This window comes from Lithobates pipiens, unplaced genomic scaffold (genome assembly GCF_037356315.1).
Source record: "Lithobates pipiens isolate NorthernLeopardFrog02 unplaced genomic scaffold, aLitPip1_a1.2 Scaffold_8, whole genome shotgun sequence".
In the NCBI taxonomy this organism is placed as follows: domain Eukaryota; kingdom Metazoa; phylum Chordata; class Amphibia; order Anura; family Ranidae; genus Lithobates; species Lithobates pipiens.
The window spans coordinates 112,747,126-112,768,336 of NW_027507903.1; the positions used below are offsets into that span (position 1 = coordinate 112,747,126).

General features: G+C 42.5%; 1 protein-coding gene across 6 annotated transcripts in view; it reads left to right on the forward strand.

Moving 5' to 3' along the window:
* LINGO1 (leucine rich repeat and Ig domain containing 1) overlaps positions 1–21,211 on the forward strand; it is a 621,415-nt gene that overhangs the window by 596,926 nt on the left and 3,278 nt on the right. The window lies entirely within an intron of this gene.

The window sequence follows — 21,211 nt, forward strand, 5'->3', positions numbered from 1 at the left end:
AGGGAAGAAACCCCTTCTCATTCTGCGTACATCACACTGAAATATCTCTAGTATATGCTTACACATCTCTTTTACATTACTGCCACGGGCACCTATCACCTGTGTTACAGTCTTTGAATTTTCATTACCAAAATAGCAGTAACCCCGAACCACACTGCCATGGATCCTGCCATATCCTCCCGCTGTGTCCGTTGGCTGTGTCCTCTGCTCGCTTCATCACTGTGCCAGACTCTGTTCCCTGCGGGCGCCGCAACGCTTGGGAACGGAGCCCAGCGCCAAATTCAAAAAAGTAAAAAACACATAATACATACAGTACACTGTAATCTTACAGATTACATTACTGTATCAAATCATTTCACATCCGTTTTGAACCTAATTCTTTGTCCGGTGCCCTGCATGTAGTTTTATACTATATATACAGTTCTTTCTGCCTAGAAACTTGAGATTGTCCATAGCAACCAAAAAGTGTCCCTTTACGTCAAAAGTTTTAGACCAGCTAGAAAACAGCGATAATAAATTAAAATCACTTGCAGAATTGAGCGATAGTGATTTGTGGGGAAATTCATCATCAAACACTGAAAGTAATGACAGCGACAATTCTGCAACTGAGCAAATTTCTGTGTTTTTATTTGATTACATTATTGAATTTTTTTTATTATTTATTATAATTATGTATAGTTATTTATTATATTATAATTTATGATTTTGTGTTTTAAACTTTATCATACCCGGGATGTCTACTAGACTCTTGTTTGGACAGATTTAAGTTATTCCTATGAATTACAGGCCTACAATATAAAATGCTGAATTTCCATGCAAAATATTGTACCGCATTCTGCATCAAAAATCTGACATAATCATACCGCCAGGGAGGTTAAGGGTCATCACGGAAAAGCTGAGTATTGCAGAAAGGCTATATTTATTATTTTTGCAAAAGCTGCAGTTTAAAAAAACAAAACTGAATCCTGCTTTAATACTTGTCTGGTATTTTGTCCAGTAATACCACAAATTCAGTACAAGACCATAGAGAGAGGGGAGGAACTTTGCTAACACTTAAGGGTTTACAACCATGATTTCCTAAGATGGTGCAGATAATGTGAGAGGCGTCACCTATAACAATCCTTCCTACTTATGCTATTTTCCTGGTACTGGTCAGAGACTGCGTGCCTAAACTTACAAAGAGCAAGGGAGGAAACCTACTGAGGTTATTTTCTTTGTTCTCTAGTTTTTAGAAATCAGTTGTAGAGTGGTTAGACAGAAATGTTCCTATACCATGAAATGAAAAGTGACAATGGCAAAATACGCACATACGAGCAAACTAAAACAGTAATTTATACAGACATGACTTTAATTATTTGCTAGAATTCCTCTCTTTAAAATGGATTATGGGTTATATATATGGGGTTAGTGTCTACTCTAACTCTTTTAAACAGTCGTCAATGATAAAGTTTTTAATTTCTTGTGATATCTCCTTGATAACTCATGCTCAGGTCTTTAGGATTTAATCTCCCATGTGTATTGGGGAAGAAGTGTACTTTGCTTACTTCTTCCTGTTATGATGGCAGCAACTGACAGCTAGGTACACAAGGGAAACTACCAGCATGAAAGTGTCCATGTGGCATTACCCTTAGGCTCCCTCCTGTTGTTCCCTTCCCTTGACATTTATCTAGATCATGTTTCACTTCAGTTCATGTTTTTTCCCCATTCAAAATCCTTTTATTAAATGAAGCTCACTTTCACTGTACATCTTTAAAATATACCTCTGTATTTTTATTTTGTCTCCCGTTTCTTTTAGTTTACTTTGTACAGTTTCCTCAGGCCATGTTCTCATTATATTATTTTATTCTTTCTTTTGTATATCAGTTTTCCATTCTTGTTCATCTTCATTTTATCGGTTGCTACAGCACTACGTCCTTCCACTGCTTCTGTCTACAGCACTTAACTCTGATTGTTACCATATGTTATGCCAGTCTGGAAAGGAATGAGCAATGGAAGGCAAGGTCGCAATCATTGTTTATTTTAAAGGAAACCTGTATTAAGAAATATGGAGAATGCCACATGTTAGTTATTTGGCTGCCTGCGGTTGTAGTACTTTCTGAGTCGCTGAAATAGAACAAATACACAGATAAGGAAAGATAGAGAAAAGACACAAATCCTGATCTCCATAATTTATCCTGGTCACCGTTGAATTATCACGATAGCCAGAGAGCATCTCTAGAATGTGAGGTCATCAGTGGCAACCTACATTTTCTATCAGTACTGGTTTCCTTCAAGGAATGACTATTGGTGGTCATTTGATGGTGGTTGGAGAATGAAAAGGGACTTCAATGTTGCATAGACATATATCAGTAATGCCACGTACACACGACCGGACTTTTCAACATCAAAAGTCCAACGGAATGATTCCGGCAGACCATTCGATCGTGTGTGGGCTGCAGCGGACTTTTGATTTGCAAAAGTCTGACAGACTTTAGAAATGGAACATGTTTCAAATTTTTCCGCCAGAACTCTGCCAGACCCAGTCCCTACCGAGAAATCCGCTCGTGTGTATGCTAGTCCGACGGACAAAAACCAACGCGAGGGCAGCTATTGGCTACTGGCTATGAACTTCCTTATTCTAGTCCAGCCGTACGTCATCACGTTCGAATCCTTTGGACTTTGGTGTGATTGTGTGTGGCCAAGTCCGTTCATTCGGAAAGTCCGTCAGAACTCTGTCAGAACTCCGTCGAAAGTCTGTCGGACCTAGTCCCTCGAAAAGTCCGGTCGTGTGTACGTGGCATAACAGTCATCATGGATGCTTTCTCTGCATCTTTTTGCATAATCAACTAGTGCTGCTGCGGCGTTGTCTCCTTTCTCTGGTCATGAGGTCAGAAGAAGTCACAATTAGCCTGAAGTGCCATGTATATCTTACAGAAACATCTACTGTATACGAAAGTCAATGAGCTTATAACCAGGGCATTCACTGTAGAAGGTGCCTGCTTACAACAGGCCTGAATAAAGTGTTACCAAACATCTTGTATATTAGTTTACTCCTTCATGACAACTTAAAGTGGCTGTCACTTTCACATCTTCATACCATACCCTCTGTGTTCTAATCCCGTGTTCCCCTGTGTGCCCCTGTGTGAGTGACTTATAAAAAAAAGCCTGCTATACCTCATTTCAGAGCTCTTCTCAGCAATCACATGAGCAGCTGGCTTTCTTCTCTCCTCATCTGATAGATGCGGTGGGCGGGGCCAAGATTCCTCCGTTGACATCACTCGGGAGAGAAGAGAGGATAGAGAGAGACAGCCGATCATGCGATCGCTGAGAAGAGCTGTGAAATTAGTTATAGCAGACTTTTTATAAACTACCCATACAAGGGCACACAGGATTAGAAAACAGAGGGGATGTTATGAAGATCTGAAAGTTATTTGAGCAGCAGGAGTTGAGGGGGCAGGCATTGTCACAAGCTGACAGGCAGAGAGGATAGGAGGAGAGAGCACAGAAGAGACAGATAGAAGGCTTCGGATGACGGAAGCACATAGGAATGACTATGGTGTCAGGCTCAGCAGACCTGATATATTGGAGTCAGCGTACAGAGGGGAGGTTATAGCCAGGCAGGATGAGCCAGGTATTACAGGTGGCCAAGTGACACAGCACAAGCACTGTGCTGTATGAAAGCTTTGACCACTTATAGACCTCCCGCCATCGTTATACGTCGGTACTTTGAAGAGGAGTATTGTTGTTATGGCAGAAGCTAGCTGCCATAAACCCGGTATCCACTTCTTCAGCCGGCAGTCCACTTTCCGATAAAAGTGGTCTCTGTGGCAGATTCACCGCAAAATCACTTTTATTGGCGGCGGGAGAAGGCTCCCCCTCCCGCCACGCTCCGGTACCCTCCGCTGCTTACCGGAATAAATGTGACACAATTTATTTTTTTAAATAACAGTGTAAAACTAAAAAATTAAAGGTAAAATACATAAGAAATACATTTTTTTAAATGAGCCCCATCCCACCGAGCTCACATGCAGAAGCAAATGCATACGTGAGCAGTGCCCACATATGAAAACGGTGTTCAGACCACACATGTGAGGTATTGCCACAATCGGTAGAGTGAGAGCAATAATTTTGAAAAAAAATATGTTTTTTTTGTTTCAGTTTCAAAACTTTGTAAATAAGTATGTTTTCTCCTTCACTGATGGGCACTGATGGGGCTGCACTGACGGGCACTGATAAGACGGCACTGATGAGGTGGCACCAATGAAGTGGCACTGATGAAGTGGCATTGATGGTCACTTATATGTGGCACTGATAGGTGGCACTGATGGGCACTGATAGGTGGCACTGATGGGCAACACGGATGGACACTGATAGGTGGCACAAATTGGCGCTGATAGCTGGCATGGATTGGCATGGATAGGCAGTATGAATGGGCAGCACAGATGGGCATGGATAGGCGGCACAGATGGGCACTGATAGTTTGCATGGATGGGCACTGATAGGTGGCACAGATGGACACTGATAGGTGGCACGGATGGGCACTGATAGGCGGCATTGTATTGTTTTGTACTGATGGATGCCAATCAGTGCCAAACAATAATGCATGCCAATCAGTGATGCCCATTGTGGGCACTGATTGGCATCCATTTTGGGCACTGATTGGCATCCATTGTGGGCACTGACTGGCATCCCTGGTGGTCTAGGGTGGCATACCTGGTGATGGGCATCCCTGGTGGTCTGGTGGCGTCCCTGGTGGTCCAGTGCGGGCATCCTCGGGGGGGGGGGGGGCTGCGCTGATAATCGATCAGCACAGACCCCCCCTGTCAGAGGAGCAGCGGATCGGCTCTCCTCTACTCACGTCTAACAGACACAAGTGGGGAAAAGCCGATCACCGGCTCTTCCTATTTACACTGTCATCAGCCGTGATTGGACACGGCAGATCACGTGGTAAAGAGTCTCCGTCTCTGTCGGAGACTCTTTACCGAGATCGTAGTTGCGGGGTATCAGACTGACACCCCGCAACAACGATCGCCGCGATGCACGCCCCTGGGGGCGCGCAGCGGCTCAAAATCCTGAGGACGGCATATGATGCCCAGTCAGGATTTTTAAACTACTTTGCAGCAAATGCTTGCAGAATGATAATTCATACATTTGCCAATCCCAGGTTATTTAAATTCTTTCCAGGAAGCGCTGCATGCTCTTATTGGTTGATGTTATATAGTTATATAGTTTATATAGTGGGTATATACAACTGTACCACCACATCATATATGAGGAAAAAGCATTAAACATTGAGGATGATTTACTAAAGGCAAATATACTGTGCACTGCAAGTGCAGTAGCTCTAGATCTAAAGGGAAACTCTGAAGTGAGGGAAAGCTCTGCTGATTTCTATCATCCAATCATGTGCATGCAAAAATGCTGTCTTTTTTTTATTTTTTCCTTGCATGCGATTGAGCATTCTTTGTAAAGTGAAGCTTTACCTCATTTACTAAGCTCTGGAGCAAGTGCACTTTGCCTTTAGTAAATCAACCCCGTAGCCTCCCTGCTAACAGAGTTTGGATTGCCAGTTTATTTAAGCACAGGAAAAGTGAAAAGGGTGGTAACCCATAGCAAAGGGTCAGAATGAACTTTTTACTTATATGACATAAGTGAGTTTAAAACTCTGTCTATCTGCTTTTTCACAGTTTTATTGCATAATAGTATTTGTGTCTCCTAGGTTTCTAGTACTGTTAAAGGGCATCAGGGTTTAAAGTGAATTGGACAAAGACAACAGCAAGATTGTAGCATGCCACATGATTTCTATACACTTCCATGTTTTTTGCACTCACAGCAGTTTTATTAGATTGTATTAGTTGTATTGTTTTATTAGATTGTATCTAATTGTATTAGATGTTCACTAAATTTGCATGCACTGGTGTCTGTAACTTTCTTTTTATAATAAGTACTTTATAAATGCCCCAGTGTATCTATTTTAGAAAACACTTATATGTTCCCTTCTACAATAACTGGGATCATCTTTCTATGGCCTATAATTATAAGCTTTGTCCAGAATGATTACTGTATTGTTGACTCCAACTCTTCCATGTACTTTCCACATCACCACACCCTTCATCTTTTGGGCAGCGTGCTCAGATTTCCCATGTTCATTAGTAATTAGATTGTAAGCACTCACAAGTAGGGCCCTCCCAACCCTCTTGTTTTAAAGTGGTTGTAAACTCAGGAAAAAAATAAACCTGCAAGACAAAGGCATAATGAGCTAATATGCATCACATACTAGCTCATTATGAAATACTTACCTTAGATCGAAGCTATTGCAGCAGTCCTCGCACACTGCGTTGACCAGCAACATGTCCCCCGGAGTTATTTCTGGGTTCGCGGGCCCCAGCACTGTGATTGGCCGGAGCTGCATTGACTTCACTCGTGCATGCGTGCAGGAGCCGCCAGTCACGGCACGGCTACTGGAGAAATGGCATGAGTGGCATCGGCACATGCGGATACAGTGAATATCTCCTAAACTGTGCAAGTTTAGGAGATAATCACAGTGCATACAGGTAAGCCTTATTATAGGCTCACCTGTAGTGAAAAGTGGTGTAACAGGGTTTACAACCACTTTAATAGTCATGTATGTTTACTGTCTTTTGGGGCTATATATATTCTGTATAAAGTAATCTCTGTAAATTAAATTGCCCAGTTTATTATACTTATATAATAATATAAATGCAACTGTGATAAAATCAAACAATGCTAATGGTGGTAGCTTATATTTGTATTGTAAATAAATACAACATCACATTTGTAAACTGACTTGTATAAGGATACAGAATTTCAAAGATAAGCCCTTATAGCTTAGCAATGCCTCATTGGCTTCCTGCCTACGGTTGGAGTATACAGATCAGGACCGCCTCTCCATAGGAAAACATTGCATCTTACTATGATATTATTACTACGTTGTTGCCCTTTTGTATTTAACCCCTTATGGACGCAATCGTCATTTGTCTTTTTGTATTGGATGTTACAATTTTGGTAACTGTTCTGTATACTTTGCTGAAGGACAAAATAAAACTTATAAACATGTAGCACCCTGATGTTTAGGCAGGGTTGCTATCAAATTTAGTTGCCAGGTGATAGTTGCTTTGGCTAATTGTTAGGAGATCAGTTGATTCCTCTCTAAATCTGGACTTGTTGCACCCTTTCTCTTCTTTCACTGGGTGGCACTATGCTAGTGACATTAGATAAGACAGGGGCTTTGCAAGCTCGGACATGAATGGATGGGGTGTCTCAGCCAATGAATGTTTTTTGGTCCCTTGGCCTGCTGGGAGAACCTATTTATTTGAGTGGAACCAGGTGATCGGGGTTCTGTGCCACCTGGACGGCTGTCTGGGTGGACGTGTGTTATGCTGCCCTGGGCTGCTAGTCCAGAAACCGGAGTCCTATCCCAGGGACACTTGGCTGCTAGGCTGCCCGAGGCCTATCCAGGAGCAGAAGAAGCAGCGTAGGGTTGGGACCACTGGCTTGTAGTCCAACCAGAAGTAGTGGTTCAGCCAGATGGGGAACCAGCAGTGGTCAGAGGTAGAGGGGAAGCTGTCACCACTAAGGGACCATACACCTTGTTACCAGAGAATACTGTGAGTAAGCTGAAGCCAGTACCAGAGCAGTCTTCTCACCAGCCAGGAATGGGGAAGAAGTGGGAAAAATTCAGCAAGTGCCAAGCCAGGGAGCCAGCGGGACAACAGAGGTAATGTGTGCAGAGCATCAGTGGGTGCCAAGCCAGGGACCATGTGGGTCACCAGGGGTGACGCTTAAAGAGTATCTGTGAGTGCCAAGCCAGGGACCCAGCAGAGAAGCGGGGGTGACACTTGAGGAAGATACTGAGTGCTAAAATTGGAAGAGCTCAGGGGATCCAGTGGCTATTGGATCCGAAGTCTAGTGAAAGACTGGGAGTTCAATGAGTGAAAATCCGCAGTGAGTGATTGTGGAGTAAGTGGAGCACTGTTTGAGTTGCCAATCGTTGAATTCAACTACAGTTAGTAACTGCTACAAGATTGTTGCCATAGTACACAGCTATCCTACCTATACAGAAGTGGTGTCTGGCTGGAGGCCTTCACCTGTATAGCTGTCTTCCTATGGAAGTCTCGGAGTCTGCAAATTATCATCGCATCTACTTAAGGGTGTCCTGGCCCTAACCCTCTTTCCCACAGTTCTGTTCAAGAGACAATAAATCTCTTTGCATGCAAAAAGTGTCTGGCGCCCACCATTTCATCTTGCATTACACCCCCCATGCCTTGTAACCCACTCTACACAGAAGGATGTCTGCTGTCCCTAACTCTGGAGTTCACCATTAGACCTCAAGGGACTGGGTACTTTGCTACAAACATTAGAAAAATTTATTTTTTAATGTATTTTAGTCCAAAATATTGCCCATCATGCAAGAAACGTAATGCAACTTGTAAAGTACAGGTCCCTTCTCTTATGAGAGATATATCTTTGTTTCAAAGTTAATTAAACTATGCACACTGTCATATAAACCATTGCTGAGACTGAACTAGCTTCACCCAAATACCTCATTAGGAATGTATACATGCATAAATATCATTTATTGTTTTCCAAAAAGATCCCTTATCTTTTTAACAAGCTAAAATTCTTTATAAGACCTATAATGTAATTAATTAAATTAAATTAAAGTTAATTAAAATATTTTAACTCCTTAGCATGTACAGTATCTCACAAAAGTAAGTACACCCCTCACATTTTTGTAAACATTTTATTAGATCTTTTCATATGACAACACTGAAGAATGACACTTTGCTACAATAAAAAGTAGTGAGTGTACAGCTTGTATAACAGTGTAAATTTGCTGTCCCCTAAAAATAATGCAACACACAGCCATTAATGTCTAAACTGGACAACAAAAGTGAGTACACTCCTAAGTGAAAATGTCCAAATTGGGCCCGAAGTGTCAATATTTTGTGTGGCCAACATTATTTTTCAGCACTGCCTTAAACCTCTTGGGCATGGACTTTACCAGAGCTTCACAGGTTGCCACTGGTTCCTCTTCCACTGACATCACGGAGCTGGTGGATGTTAGAGACCTTGCGCTCTTCCACCTTACGTTTGAGGATGCCCCACAGATTCTCAATAGGGTTTAGGTCTGGAGACATGCTTGGCCAGTCCATCACCTTTACCCTCAGCTTCTGTAGTAAGGCAGTGGTCGTCTTGGAGGTGTGTTTGGGGTCGTTATGTTGGAATGCTGCCCAGCTCAGTCTCCGAAGGAAGGGGATCATGCTCTGCTTAAGTATGTCACAGTACATGTTGCCATTCATGGTTCCCGCAGTGAACTGTAGCTCCCCAGACTCCCCACTCGTGCAGCCCCAGACCATGATACTCCTACCACCATGCTTGACTGTAGAAAAGACACACTTGTCTTTGTATTTCTCACCTGGTTGCCGCCACACGCACTTGACACCATCTGAACCAAATACGTTTATCTTGGTCTCATCAGACCACAGGGCATGGTTCCAGTAATCCATGTTCTTAGTCTGCTTGTCTTCAGCAAACTGCAGGCTTTCTTGTGCATCATCTTTAGAAGAGGCTTCCTTCTGGAATGACAGCCATGCAGACCAATTTGATGCAGTATGTGACATATGGTCTGAGCACTGACAAGCTGACCCCCCTTCCCTTACACCTCAAAACCTCAAAAATGTATTTCCCAAAGACAACCTCTGGATATGATGCTGAGCATGTGCACTGAACTTCTTTGGTCGACCATGGCTAGGTCTGTTCTGAGTGGAACCTGTCCTGTTAAACTGCTGTATGTTGGCCACTGTGCTGTAGCTCAGTTTCAGGGTCTTCTTATAGCCTAGAGCATATTTATTGTGAGCAACAACTCTTTTTTCCAGATCCTCAGAGAGTTCTTTGCCATGAGGTGCCATGTTGAACTTCCAGTGACCAGCATGAGAGAGTGAGAGCGATAAAACCAAATTTAACACACCTGCTCCCCATTCACACCTGAGACATTGTAACACTAACAAATCACATGACACCGGGGAGGTAAAAAGGCTTATTGGGCCCAATTTGGAAATTTTCAATTAGGGGTGTACTCATTTTTGTTGCCAGTGGTTTAGACATTAATGGCTGTTTGTGGAGTTACTTTGAGGGGGCAGCTCATTTACACTGTTATACAAGCTGCACACTCACTACTTTACATTGTAATTTCTTCAGTGTTGTCACATGAAAAGATGTAATAAAATATTTACAAAAATGTGAGGGGTGTACTCACTTCTGTAAGATACTGTACATGCAGAAGTCACCCCTAAGGTACACCACAGATTCTATACTGGAGGTACAAATGACAGTAGTAGATAACACGGATAATATAACACAATAATATGAGTTATAGAGATTAAATAAAGGAGAGAAAAAATCTGTCTTTATCCTATAACATTGATGTTCACAGAGATTAATTAATGACATTGCAAAGACTAATTATTTGCTGTGCTATAACATATTGTAGCCCTCCAGATGTTGCTTTTGTAGCTATTTAGTGTACTACTGAAATCTGAAGTAGGATTTGTTGCTTTGGGCACACCATAGCTCTGTTATTAAATAAAACGCCATACGTTTATCTGAAATGCAAAATTACACTGCCTACTCATAGAGTATCGCAGATAGGAAGGAGCTGTGAGTGTTATGTCAGCTTGCAGATCCCAACAAGCACACTGTGCTTCCTGTGTCTGTAACGTGTTAATTTATCCTTCTTTTCCCAGACTAGATTTTCTTGCCTGTAATTATCGTTAATCGTCTAATTACCCTGTCTGCAATGAAATATCGGAGGACGTGGGGGTTGTGTCTTTGTTTATATCTCTAATGTGAAGATAAGGTGGAGCGAGTGGTTTGTTCAAGACTCCTGGTGACCATTTTATAGCCATTCTATCATTTTTGTCAGATTATCTACAGTTAGACTCCAAATTTTTTACAATACAAAGTAGATCTAAGCCCAATCACTTAAATATCGCATAAGCTTAATGGAATAGTTTAATAGTCTTTGGTCTTTTTAAATATGCAGCTTTCATCAAAATAATGTCTGGTAATCCTCACATGAAGCACTTTGTTGAGGCATTTCCTGTTATAGGGTGACAACTGTCTTACAATTGTACTCCTGAATTGTCACCCTGTTACATGTGCCCTTTTAGAGAGTACAAGTGGCTGAGCTGAAACATAGCTTATGCATGGTCTACCCTGGTCATTGTCTGAAAGCTGGACCAGAGCAATGATGTCCAGCTACTTGTAGTCAGGAGGTGGCTGAAAAAGTCTAGAAGATATCAGCAGTGCTGAGATGTAAATGAGTTTCAAAAGAAAGCACAATCCTGTAAACAAATTATTTGGTACATTAAGGTTCCATGCACACTGGATTAAAAAAAAACGTTGATTCTACAAGCGTTTGATGTTTTCACCTTCCTCTAGAAGCACTTCTATTGTGTTCTATGTGTCTTTACACATTATGACTACTACAGGCGTTTTCTGTCAGGGACGTTCAGAGGCAGGAAAAAAAAAAACTTCTCTATGGCGTTTTCTGGAGAAGTTTGGGAGCTGTAAAAATGTCAGTCTCTCCTAAACTCCTCTTATCTCTTCTAAATGTCAAGTTTAAATTTATTTTTTTTGTAAAAAAATGGTGTGTTGTCAGTGTACATCATTTCCTGGCTTTACAGGAAGTATCTTTTGACCCTGCCCATCGTTTCCATGACCAGGAGGGAGGTCACACAATATTAGGGATGAGCTTCGAAAATTCGAAAAGCCGGAACACCCTATACAAGTCTATGGGAGAAATCTAAAGTGCTAATTTTAAAGGGTAATATGCAAGTTACTGTCCTAAAAAGTGTTTGGGGACCTGGGTCCTGCCCCAGGGGACATGGATCAATGCAAAAAAAAGTTTTAAAAACGGCCGTTTTTTCAGGAGCAGTGATTTTAATAATGATTAAAGTGAAACAATAAAAGTGTAATATTCCTTTAAATTTCGTAGCTGGGGGGTATCTATAGTATGCCTGTGAAGGGGCACATGTTTCTGGTGCTTAGAACTGTCCCTGCACAAAGTGTCATTTGTGCAGGAAAAAAAGTCTTTTAAAATCACTTGCGGCTAAATTGTCGGCTCCCCTTAATATAGAGAACACTCAATGAGTGTTCTCTGTATTAGCCGACAATTCATTCATTCATTGATTAAAAAAAAAAAAAGCGTGGGGGTTCCCCTAAATTCAATTACCAGGCCCTTCAGGTCTGATATGGATATTAAGGGGAACCCCGTGTCAAATTAAAAAAACAATTGACGTGGGGGTCCCCCTAAATATCCATACCAGACCCTTCAGGTCTGATATGGATATTAAGGGGAACCCCGCATCAAATAAAATAAAAAATTGACGTGGGGGTCCCCCTAAAAATCCATACCAGACCCTTTATCCGAGCACGCAACCTGGCAGGCCGCAGGAAAAGAGGGGGGGACAAAAGAGCGGCCCCCCCTCCCTCCTGAACCGTACCAGACCACATACCCTCAACATTGTGAGGATGCTTTGGGGGTCTGTGACCCCTCAAAGCACCTTGTCCCCATGTTGATGAGGACAAGGGCCTCATCCTCACAACCCTGGCCGGTGGTTGTGAGGGTCTGCGGGCGGGAGGCTTATCAGAATCTGGAAGCCCCTTTAACAAGGGGACCCCCAGATCCTGCCCCCCCCTGTTTGAAATGGTAAGGGGGTACAAAAGTACCCCTACCATTTCACAAAGAAAGTGTCAAAATGGTTAAATAAGACAAACACACTTTTGAAAAATTCCTTTATTAAAAATAAAAAAAATAAAAAAAAGATTCCAGCGGTGCTAATCCACTCTTGCTATCCAGCGACAAATCTCCGGGGTCCAGCGATGGATGATCATATCCAGCAACGGGGGATCTCTCAGTCCAGCGCTGTCCATACATCCGTCTTCTTTCTCCAGTGCGGAGACACTGCGGAGATCCCAGCGCTGAAGTTTCTTATATTAGGAGGGCGGGGCCACCCGTCACCTGACCCCGCCCCCTCTGACGCTGGTGAAGGGAGCCAGGGGTTCCCCAGTGATGTGTGGGTGACCCCGCCCCCTCTGATGTAACGGAAACCTGGGTTACATCAGAGGGGGCGGGGTCACCCACACGTCACTGGGGAACCCCTGGCTTCCCTCTCCAGCGTCAGAGGGGCTGGGTCAGGTGACGGGTGTCCCCGCCCTCCTAATATAAGAAACGTCAGCGCTGGGATCTCCGCAGTGTCTCCGCACTGGAGACAGAAGATGGATGTATGGACAGCGCTGGACTGAGAGATCCCCCGTCTCTGGATATGATCATCCATCACTGGACCCCGGAGATCCATCGCTGGATTAGCACCGCTGGAATCTTTTTTTTATTTTTTTTATTTTTAATAAAGGAATTTTTCAAAAGTGTGTTTGTCTTATTTAACCATTTTTACACTTTCTTTGTGAAATGGTAGGGGTACTTTTGTACCCCCTTACCATTTCAAACAGGGGGGGTGGGATCTGGGGTCCCCCTGTTAAAGGGGGCTTCCAGATTCTGATAAGCCCCCCGCCCGCAGACCCTCACAATCACCGGCCAGGGTTGTGAGGATGAGGCCCTTGTCCTCATCAACATGGAGACAAGGTGCTTTGAGGGGTCACAGACCCCCAAAGCATCCTCCCAATGTTGAGGGTATGTGGCCTGGTACGGTTCAGGAGGGAGGGGGGGCCGCTCTCTTGTCCCCCCCTCTTTTCCTGCGGCCTGCCAGGTTGCGTGCTCGGATAAAGGGTCTGGTATGGATTTTTAGGGGGACCCCACGTCAATTTTTTTTTTTAATTTGATGCGGGGTTCCCCTTAATATCCATATCAGACCTGAAGGGTCTGGTATGGATATTTAGGGGGGCCCCCACGTCAATTTTTTTTTTTAATTTGACGCGGGGTTCCTCTTAATATCCATATCAGACCTGAAGGGCCTGGTAATTGAATTTAGGGGAACCCCCACGCCTTTTTTTATTTTTATCAATGAATGAATGAATTGTCGGCTAATACAGAGAACACTCATTGAGTGTTCTCTGTATTACGGGGAGCCGACAATTTACCCGCAAGTGATTTTAAAAGACTTTTTTTCCTGCACAAATGACACTTTGTGCAGGGACAGTTCTAAGCACCAGAAACATGCGCCCCTTCACAGGCATACTATAGATACCCCCCAGCTACGAAATTTAAAGGAATATTACACTTTTATTGTTTCACTTTAATCATTATTAAAATCACTGCTCCTGAAAAAACGGCCGTTTTTAAAACTTTTTTTTGCATTGATACATGTCCCCTGGGGCAGGACCCAGGTCCCCAAACACTTTTTAGGACAGTAACCTGCATATTACCCTTTAAAATGAGCACTTTAGATTGTGAACGTTCGAGTCCCATAGACTTTAATAAGGTTCTAAAGTTCACACAAAGTTTAGGTCTGTTCACAGGTTCTGGTGCGAACCGAACAGGGGGGTGTTCGGCTCATCCCTACACAACATCAATTGATTGCAGCTGTGCAAGGACATGCCAACCTCTGAGATAAATCTCACCCAGATTATAGAGACAGAATTATAAAACATTCATCCTGGGAGGAGATAGCGTGAACTGGAGCATCCTGAGTATTCGAAAGAGTAGAATTGAAGAGTAGAGTGGCATGGCTCTTGATGGCTCAGGAATCTGTGCTCACAATACCCTTTGCTCTTTTTGTCCAAAATGGCACCCAGCAAAAAAAGGCTTTGAAATGCTTATTTTGGGAGTAAAACTTTTGCAGAGGAACTTGTAGTGCAAAAAACGCCTATAAACTAAAATGCTCTTAAACTCTCCTAGACACGCCTAAACTTTGTACAATATGCTCTCAATTTGCGTTTTTTAGGGGTTTTTTTGCCACGTTTTTAAAGCTAAAACGCTGACGTTTTTTCTGCTGCTATGCCAGTAAGCTCCAATCAGGAATGCAAACCAGAAGGGTTTTTTCCCTGCCTCTAAATGTTGAGCTCAAAATATGCCTGTAATCATCCTAATGTGCATGGACACATAGGGGGTTATTTACTAAAGGAAAATCCACTTTGCACCGCAAGTGCAGTTGGAAGTAAAGAAGGTGTAGATCTGAGGGCGACATGCAAGGAAAATAAAAAACAGCATTTTAGCCTGCACATGATTGGATGATAAAATCAGCAGAGCTTCATCTCATTTCAGATCTACCCCTTATGCCGTGTACACACGGTCAGACTTTCTGGGAGAAAAAGTCAGATGGAATCATTTCAACAGATATTCCGATCATATGTGGGCTTCAGCAGACTTTTTTTTTCTAAAATTCTGACGGACATAAAAATAGAACAAGTTTTAAATCTTTCTGATGGAATCAATTTCTATCGGGAAAACCGTTTGTATGGTGTTCCCACAGACCAAAAACAAGGCAAGGGCAGCTATTGGCTACTGGCTATTGAACTTCCCTTTTCTAGTCCTGTCATACGTGTTATACGTCACCGCGTTCTAAATGATCAGACTTTGGTGTGATTGTGTGCAGGCAAGTCCGTTTCAGTGGAACTCCGTCGGAAAAAACTGTCAGAGTTTATTCTGGTGGAAAAAACAGTCGTGTGTACGCGGCATAAGATTTAGAGCGACTGAACATTCAAAGTGGATTTACCTTTTCGTAAATAACCCCCAGTGTGCACGAAGCACCATGTTTGAAGCAGAATCACATTTAGGTGCAGTACCATACCAAGAAGCTGCATATAAACAAAGTAACTGCAGAACAGAGATGGTAATCTGCTAAGAAATACTGGAGGTTATTTATGAAAGGCAAATCCACTTTGCACTGCAAGTGCACTTGGAAGTGCAGTCGCTGTAAATCTGAGGGGTAGGTATGAAATGAGGGGAAGCTCTGCTGATTTTATCATCCAATCATGCGCAAGCTAAAATGCTGTTTTTTATTTTCCTTGCATGTCCCCCTCAGATCTACAGCAACTTTACTTCCAAGTGCACTTGCAGTGCAAAGTGGATTTTTCCTTTAGTAAATAACCCCCACTGTGTTTGTTATAGCAGTAGTTGGGTGTTCATTTATGTGTTGTTGTAGTTGTTGTTCAGTAGGCTTCCCAAAGACATAGAAGGTTAAGGTTATCAGAAGTTTAATAGGTTATGGTGTATCTAATACCACAAAAAATTAAAAATGTGTTGACATGCAAACAGAGGGGGTTATTTACTAGGGGAAAATCCACTTTGCACTGCAAGTGCACTTGGAAGTAAAGTCGCTGTAGATCTGAGGGGCACATGCAAGGAAAATAAAAAACAGCATTTTAGCTTGCACATGATTGGATGGTAAAATCAGCAGAGCTTCCACTCATTTCAGATCTACTCCTTTTGAGATTTAGAGCAACTGCACTTCCAAGCGCACTTGCAGGGCAAAGTGGATTTGCCTTTCGTAAATAACCCCCAAAGTCTTTTTACCATAGAGTGTGTGCTCACAGCATCACAAACCTTATAAACCACATATGTGTTGAAATGTATAAAATGCCTCCGTGCTGGTAAAATAAATATATAAAATGTATTCGTGCAAATTCCAAAAAATTCATACAAAATAAAATCAAAAACTTCATGTATCAAATATAGTGATCCAAATACATGCAAAAAAATATATATCATCTATTTAAAGTGATCCAGTGATCATAAGTGCGAAGTGCACACACAATAAATGTCAAAATTTCATATAAATAGTAACATCATTAAATATTGAAGTTCATTCCAAAAATATTCACAGCTTATACTGGTGATAAAACTCGTGTTCACTCAAGTGCTCCCCCTTATATGTGTACGCTCACCTTAGAGAGTGTGATCTCATAATTAAGTTCAGTCATGACACACTTGTGAACCACCCCTGGGTTCAGTGTCAGTGATGGAGTCCTAGGCTGTTCAGTTCTGCTGCTTCCACATTTGTGCAAAACATAAAGGGACTTGATAGTGTGATACCGTTTTATAAAATAATTTTATTAATAAACCATAACCGCTCTGACAAGGTACTCACATGTGCTGGGTGCCAAAAAGCCAAAATAGTGTGTCTCTCCTTTGTGAGACAAGTCAGTTGTCTCCTGTTCCATCCTGTCCCCCCCCCCGCCCAGAGGGTTATAAAAAAATATCGAAATCTTTGATGATCCCTAGGCGCACCATCAAATCTTTCATAACCAAATGAAAGAACATGGCTGAACGGAAAACCTGCCAAGAGACAGCCGCACACCAAAACTCACGGACCAGGAAAGGAGGGTATTAATAGGAGAGGCAGCACAGAGACCTAAGCTTTTATATATATATATATATATATATATATATATATATAGAGAGAGAGAGAGAGAGAGTATCTCACAAAAGTGAGTACACCCATCACAGTTTAGTAAATATTTTATTCTTTCTTTTCCTGTGACAACACTGAAGAAATTACACTTTGCTACAGCCATTAATGTCTAAACCTCTAGCAACAAAAGTTGCCATTTTCCCTCCCCGGTGTCATGTGACTCATTAGTGTTACAAGGTCTCAGGTGTGAATTGAGAGCAGGTGTGTTAAATGTGGTGTTTACACTCTCGCTCTCTCATACTGGTCACTGGAAGTTCAACATGGCACCTCATGGCAAAGAACTCTCTGGGGATCTGAAAAAAAAGAATTGTTGCTCTACATAAAGATGGCCTAGGCTATAAGAAGATTGCCAAGATACTGAAACTCAGCTGCAGCACAGTGGCCAAAACCGTACAGCGGTTTAACAGGACAGGTTCCACTCAGAACAGGCCTCGCCATGGTCGACCAAAGAAGTTGAGTGTACCTGCTCAGCGTCATATCCAGAGGTTGTCTTTGGGAAATAGATGTATTAGTGCTGCCAGCATTGCTGCAGAGGTTGAAGGGGTGGGGTGTCAGCCTGTCAGTGCTCAGACCATACGTTGCACACTCCATAAAATTGGTGTACATGGCTGCCGTCCCAGAAGGAAGCCTCTTCTAAAGGTGATGCACAAGAAAGCCCGCAAGCAGTTTGCTGAAGACAAGCACACTAAGAACATGGATTACTGGAACCATGTCCTGTGGTCTGATGAGACCAAGACAAGCTTATTTGGTTCAGATGGTGTCAAGTGTGTGTGGCGGCAACCAGGTGAGGAGTACAAAGACAAGTGTGTTTTGCCTACAGTCAAGCATAGTGGCATGAGTGCACTGGAGATCTACAGTTCATTGAGGGAACCACGAATGCCAACATGTACTGTGACATACTGAAGCAGAGCATGATCCCTTCCCTTCAGAGACTGGGCCGTAGGGCAGTATTCCAACTTGATAAGGACCCCAAACACACCTTCAAGACGACCACTGCCTTGCTACAGAAGCTGAGGGTAAAGGGGATGGACTGGCCAAGCATATCTCCAGACCTAAACCCTATTGAGCATCTGTGGGGTATCCTCAAACGGAAGGTGGAGGAGCGCAAGGTCTCTAACATCCGTGAGCTCTGTGATGTCGTCATGGAGCAGTGGAAGAGGACTCCAGTGGCAACCTGTGAAGCTCTGGTGAACTCCATGCAAAAGAGAGTTAAGGCAGTGCTGGAAAAAAATGGTGGCCACACAAAATATTGAGACTTCGGGCCCAGTTTGGACATTTTCACTTAGGGGGTGTACTCACTTTTGTTGCCAGCGGTTTAGACAATAATGGCTGTTTGTTGAGTTATTTTTGGGGGACAGCAAATTTATACTGTTTTAAAAGCTGTACATTCACTACGTTACATTGTAGCAAAGTGTAATTTCTTCAGTGTTGTCACATGAAAAGATATAATAAAATATTTACAAAAATATGAGGGGTTTGCTCACTTTTGTGAGATACTATACATATATATATATATATAATTTTTATTCTGAAAAAAAAATTAGCATAGGACCCCACCCTTAGGCATGTGGGCTAGTGTCCTCATATCAAGGGAGCTGAGAACACGCAGTCCCCTTGTGTGTTGATACCAGATGTAATGTCCTTCAGGATTGGGGGATTAGGATAAGGGGATATATGGCCCCTTACCAAAGCACCATTGCCATTGAGGGGGTGTCAGCAAGTTGAGGAGCTTAAAGAGTATTTACACTATTGTCAAATTTGAGAAAACCCACTATATGATTGTTATGTGCTCCTATTCATACTACATTCCTATTTTTTTTTTTTTTACTTCTTACCTTTTAGATGTTTCTTGGGAGCTGGTGTAAAAACTGACTGCAAAGTTTTTTTAACCATGTCATAGTGAGTCTTTCTTGAGTGCGTCCTCATTACCATACAGTATAAGCCCTACACCTTTACCCTTTGTTAGGACAGTCAGTGGTCAACTCTGGTTACAATGGATAATGAAGATCTGCCTTTGCAGTACCAACAGGGTTATTTATGGCAAACACAGCTGCCCAGCCCCTCATAAGCTTACATTTTTAAATATATTTTTAAAAGTAGAAGTCCAGTCAAAAGCTAACTAATCTTAAAGTGATTGTAAAGGCTATTTTTTTTTTTTTATAACAAAAATGTTATACTTACCTACTCTGTACAGTTGGTTTTGCACAGAGCAGCCTGGATCCTCCTCTTCTCGGTTTCCCTCTTTGCTGCTCTTAGCCCCTCCCTCCTTTGAGTGCCCCTCAGCCAGCAGCTTGCTACAGGGGACACCCAAGCCAAGTCAGTGCTCCGTGTATCCATTCAGACACAGAGTACCAACCTGGCACCGCCCCTCTCTCCCTTGATTGGCTGACTGACTTTGATTGACAGCCACGATAGCCAATGGCACTGCTTCTCTGTCTCAGCCAATTAGGAGAAGTGTCCTGGATGGCTAAGGGGATCGTGGACATTGCTAGAGAGAAGGGGCTCAGGTAGGTAAATAGAATACATTAAGATAAAAAAAACTTCGGCCTTCGGACATCACAGTTCAGGCTTTGCAGCTGATCATGGTGATCTCTCCTGTTCACTGAAGCCGGGCACTAAGGAGAAGTGTCCTGGATGGCTGAGGGGATCGTGGACATTGCTAGAGAGAAGGGGCTCAGGTAGGTAATTATAATACATTAAGATAAAAAAACGTCGGCCTTTACAACTCCTTTAAATCTTCTCCCACCTCCATTCAAAGCCTATTCTAAGTACCCAGTAAATGAAAGGTGTCTATACTTACCTATTCTAAAGGCACTCTGGTCCGGTAACATGATAGGTTCCCAGGGGCGGTTTCAGTGTAGAGGAGGGACAGCTGACAGCAGATGCCTCCTAGTAAGCTTATGGGTGACATCACAGTTCAGGCTTTGCAGCTGATCATGGTGATCTCTCCTGTTCACTGAAGCCGGTCACTAAGGAGCTCATGTGATCGGACCAGAACACCTTTAGAATAGGTAAGTATACACAGGGTATACATACTTTACAGGGTAGCCATAGGGCTTAGTGGTGGAGTTGGGAGTAGATTTAAGCTGAGTTAGCTTTTGATGGGACTTCCACCTTAAGATACAGCTATTCTGATCCGTGCACAAGTGAAATAAAGGTGACTTTTCAGTGCTCCCCTCTTCCATCCGTATCACCCTCTTGTGCCTGCACTCACCAGAGCGCCTCACCCCTGCAGGGGTAACAGGTGTAATAGTTGTATCCAAATAGCGGTGTCCCCCTCTAATGAGGTATCCCTCTGGTTCACACAGCTGCAGTCCACCTCACCAAAGCGGTTTAGAAATCCCCAGGCTATGCACTGATTGTGCATGGATCACTGTTCACAGACTGCTATTTAATAGTGTATAATTATATACACATATAGATACATTTTTTGGGGACTTATCACCCAGGAATTAGCCCTTGTCACTTTATTATATATAGGGTTTGTGTGTAGAAGCAGCACACGAAAAATATCTTTTGGGACTGGTTTATCCTAACATGTTTATTTGTACATATTAATACACACATATATACATTTTTTGCAACTGAACCATGCAGGATAAAGCACTTGTCACTTTATTATTTTGGTGTGTTGAAGTATTACTGTTATATATATTTTTTATACTTTTGTTTACATCATGTGTTGAATGTTATACATATATTTGTTTTATTAATTTTTGATTGAAGCACCATTCACTTTATGGGGAGTGTTGGCAATACTCACATCAGTAGACTAAATTTTACCTTTCTTTATATGAATCTACACATAGGTCCCTTTTTTTATTATTTCTTTTTCGAAC